This window comes from Arachis stenosperma, chromosome 4 (genome assembly GCF_014773155.1).
Source record: "Arachis stenosperma cultivar V10309 chromosome 4, arast.V10309.gnm1.PFL2, whole genome shotgun sequence".
In the NCBI taxonomy this organism is placed as follows: Eukaryota; Viridiplantae; Streptophyta; class Magnoliopsida; order Fabales; family Fabaceae; genus Arachis; species Arachis stenosperma.
The window spans coordinates 66,922,650-66,927,509 of NC_080380.1; positions in this window are offsets into that span (position 1 = coordinate 66,922,650).

Here is a 4,860-nt window from a genome sequence, read left to right on the forward strand (position 1 = left end):
ATTTCCCAAATTTCTGAATTCTGCTTAAGTTTTTATCTGTTTACTTTATGTTTGAGAATAATTGATAATGTTAGGATAGTTTATGTTTTATTTTGCTTGAAGTCTTTTGTGAGTCCTTTAATATGCAAGAAAGAAAATGCAATGATAACTGTAGTCTTTATTTACATCAATAAAGCAGAGTTTGTCTCCATAAGAGTTGTTGTGAGTGTGTAAGAAGAAGAGTAAATGAGACTAAGACCAAGAAAGCTTATTCAAAAGAACTAAGGAACAAAAGACTAAGTGAAGAACCTTGAATGAAGTAAAAAGAAAATGAGTCATGAAAGGTAACTAGTCCTAGAAGGCATGACAAGTAGAAGTTGAGGGGTGTTCCTTGAATATCTATAGAACCAAGAAGTTGTAAGCAACAAAGACCCAAGGCTCTGAGCATCAACTACTAGGGAGGGAAGAGAAACATTGAAAAACTCAAAAAAAAAGAGAGAGAGAGAGAGTTAGAAACCCTAGTAGATGCTTATGGTGAAGATGTGTCAGGAAGAGGCCTGGGCAAGTAAATTCTCAGGGGTGTTTCAACACCTAGCACCCTAAAGCCAACTGGCTTGGGAGTGTTAATTGAAAGCCTAACTAAAGGGTTGTCTTGAGACAAAACACTTAGAGTCGTGGTCAATAAACAAAAAAGAAGCACAAAAGGAGAAAATGAGATAACTCTTACTACTTCAAGGTGACAATCAATGAAAAGAACCCCTAAGACACATACTTGGAAAAACCCTTACAGATCTAGGAGCCCTTTGTGACATTCAAAGCATTCATGCATGTGTTGAGCACTTAGTCCAATTCTTAGTTATATTGCATTCATTCAAGGTCAAGTCTCAATTCACCAAAAAGACCACTCACATTGATTTGCTTGTGACAAGCAAAGCTTAAGTTTGGTGTTATGATGACTTACATCATCTACCCTTTTTCTTGCATAAAAAGGACCATAGAAGAGGCATAATCTCATTTGATCATTGCAATTCATGCCTTAATTGATGAATATCATAGTACATTGCATTGAAATGAGTTTGTGTTGGATTTCAGGTGGAGAAGACATCAAAAATGGGAAAGAAAACAACAAAACAAGTGGGGCGTGTGAAGCAGGCGTGCCACTTGGAAAAAACGCCACAAAAATGTATTGGCGTGGCACGCCAGAAGCTGAGCGTGGCACGCTGGTACAACATTCCAGATAGCAAAAAAATGAAGACCATCAAAGGGGCGTGGCACGACAGAGGCAGGGCGTGGCATGCCAATTCGTTACTAGAAGAACCATCACTATGGTGTGCCACTTTGTGTCAAAGGCGTGGCACGCCAGTCCCAGCGTTCACTTGGGCGTGCCACTTGAGGACCAAGGCGTGGCACGCCAAGCCTATAAGACCAACAATTGAATGGGCGTGCCACTTGAACAACAAGGCGTGGCATGCAAGCACCTAAGAAGGCCAAATAAAGCTGGGCGTGCCACTTGATATCGAAGGCGTGGCACGCCAGCTCAATCATCCCACTTTGGCGTGCCACTTGAACATCCAGGCGTGGCACGCCAACCTCTGGGACCATGGCAAATGAAGGGCGTGACACGCCAGTCTCATGGTGTGGCACGCTGGTAGTGTTTTCCAGAGAAGAAGTTAAAGGGCCAGTGAACTCAGGCGTGCCACTTGGGAGATGAGGCATGGCACGCCAGCAAAAAGATGAAACAAATGAAGGGCGTGACACGCCAGTCTCATGGCGTGGCACGCTGGTAGTATTTTCCAGAGAGGAAGAAGAGGAGCCAATGAACTCAGGCGTGCCACTTGGATGAAGAAGCGTGGTACGCCAGCAAGATGGTGAAGCTTTAAGAAGGGCGTGGCACACCAGACCCTGGGCGTGGCATGCTAGTACAAATTTCCAGAAGCATGGAGATAAGGAAGATGACCTTGGGCATGCCACTTGGTGTCGAAGGCGTGGCACGCCAGGTTACTTGGCCATTTAAAATGTCCTGGGCGTGCCACTTTGGCTCGAAGGCGTGGCACGCCAGGGGTTAAACAGAGGATGGCGTGCCACTTGAATGGAGAGGCCTGGCATGCCAAATCAGAAACAGAGGGGGCGTGACACGCCAGAGAAGCGCCAGTCACACGCCAGCTGGAAGATCACGTTTGTTGAGTTTCTTTTCCCTCCAAATTGTAATTTTCTTTTCACTTTTGTAATTTTCCTTTATTTTCTAGATCTAGGAGTAGTATAAATACCCTTGGAAGTATTGGAAAAGGGGTTAGCAAGTCACAGAGTTTAGTTTTGGATTTCACTTCTTACTTTTTACACTTCATCTCTTCCATCTTTTGTACTTTCTCTCTAAGCTATGAGTAGCTAAATTCCCTCTCATTGAAAGAGGGAGCTCTATTGTACTCGATTGATTAATGATAGTGAATTTCTTCTTCTCTTTGATTTGCTAGAAGGAATTTCAATTTTCATGCTTAGTGTTCAATTAACTTGGAAAAGAGATTGAATGCAAAAATGGGTTTCATGGGAACCTTGGAAAAGAAAACATGAAACCATGCTAGAAATCCCTTCTCACACTTGAGTAGAATCTGGGTTTTGGTGTTTGGATATGGTGACATACAATCCTCCCTCTACTTGGACCTATGATGATGTGTGGTATAATAAGGGACCAAACATATCTCTCTTCATGAGCAATTAGACCAAGGAATTGGCTATTGATCAAGATCTGAGAGATTGAGTCACCAAGGGATTGGGGCTCAATCAATCATGATTGCTAAGAGGTCAATGAGTTGCATGATTGAAGAGGAGATGAGCTGGATTTAATCCAAAGAGATAAATATCTCCTGATCTCAATGAATTCCCCCATTCTTATCTCTCCCATTCTTTTATAGCTTTATTTACATTATACAAAATCTCATTCCCCTTTACATTCCTGTTATTTTCATTTCTGCATTTTATTGCTTTCTTTTATTCCTTTGCCATTTATGTTTCTGCCATTTATAATTCTGCACTTACAACTTATTTTGTTGAGCTTGACTAATTCACCAATTGATTAAAATTGCTCAAATCTACCAATCTCTGTGGATACAATCCCACTCCACTGTAGGTTAATACTTGACGATAATTTTGGTGCGCTTGCCAAGAGCGGATTCATCAATATTATTGGGAAAGTGTAGTGAATTCCGCCGATCAAGCACCAAATTTATCAATCAAACATCTAAGACGCAGTTCATATAATTCATTTTAGTTAAATTCTTATATTTTAATAAAATTCAGACATAACCTCCCCTAAAAGTGGACTTAATCACTCTTTAAGGGTTCCCTCTATCTCAACAATCCACCAATCTTCTTTTTAACAATTACCTCCAACAACTTTTCAAAAATCAACTTATCATTTTTCAATTTAAAAAATAATTCCAAATCCATCACCATTCATAGCCACAAACTCAACAATTTCTCATTGCAATCAGCTAACGATCAAAATTTTCAACATTTTCAAACAATCAGGAAATTAATCACATATTCATCAAATTTAGTCACTTTCATTGTCACAAACTCAACTCAATCTCATCATTCAGTCATTTCAGAAAATCATAAATTATTCGCAATTATTCGATAAACTTTATTAGCATTCATGATTTAAAATATTTAGTTCGAAAATGAATCCCCTAACTCAACATGTCAAATTCAACAGAAATTAAGCCTGACCCCCCTCGTCCTAACTCGCAGCAGCAATAGTCTTGAACTGATCAAACAGCAGCGGCATCAGCCACACCGACTACCCTGAGACATTAACACCCAAAACCCTCAAGAAGGATATAACCAAGGTTCAGAAAACCGGACCGGTCATCGAACCGCTCTAGTCACTGGTTCACTGGTTCATTGGTCTAACCGGTTCAATCGTGGTCCAACCGGAAAAACCGTTTTAGAATAAGATAATAAATAAATTATAAATATACATCCTAAAATATAATTATAATCTAATATAAATCTTAAAATATCTTCTACCATATGATCTTATCAAAATACAAACTCAAATTTTTTTAACACTCTTAAAACATGTTTCCGAGCACTTTCGTCATCATCAGCTTCAGCTTTACACTCATCACTCAGTTAAACAATTCACAACCTAATCCTCTATGATTTCTTTTGGAAAAATAAAATTCCGTTCAAGAAGAAAACCATAGCAGTAAGTAATTAAGAATATTTGTCAGACTTAGCACCAAGACATAAAACAAGTATACATATAGGACAGTACCAAACAATCCAATTCTCAATTCCATGAATCATAAACAAAAGGGTGTCTAAAATATCCACATAATCAATCAAATTCAACATTAAAAAATATCAAAAATTAAATTTTGCAATTGAAAAAAATGAAGTAAAGATAGGATTTTATACTAACAAATTCCCCTTAATCTTGAACCATGTCTCAACAAATACTTTGTGGGCAGCAGCAAGATCATATTTACAAGCACAACCCAATTCAATTGGAATATCAAACTCAGAACTATCACTCTCCAAACCCATGTGATAAATTCTACAATTTCTCTCCACTTTCTGATTAGTATTACTAATAATATTATTAACAATATTAACATTGCCAACTGATTAGTGGATATTGGAACTTTAAACACTCTTTAACTACAAGCTATAGCATGATCCAAATAAAAAATTAACCAATTTAATGAATACACAACTCCAAACACAGCAAGTAATCTGCTTCATACACACCTCAAAAGTGGTCCTGAATCATTTGCAATAACAGTGAATTATGCTTCATAAACAACTCAAATTGTCAAAATCAGAAACATGAAGCACACTATTTAGAATCTACAGAGTCATACCAATTTCAATAAATAC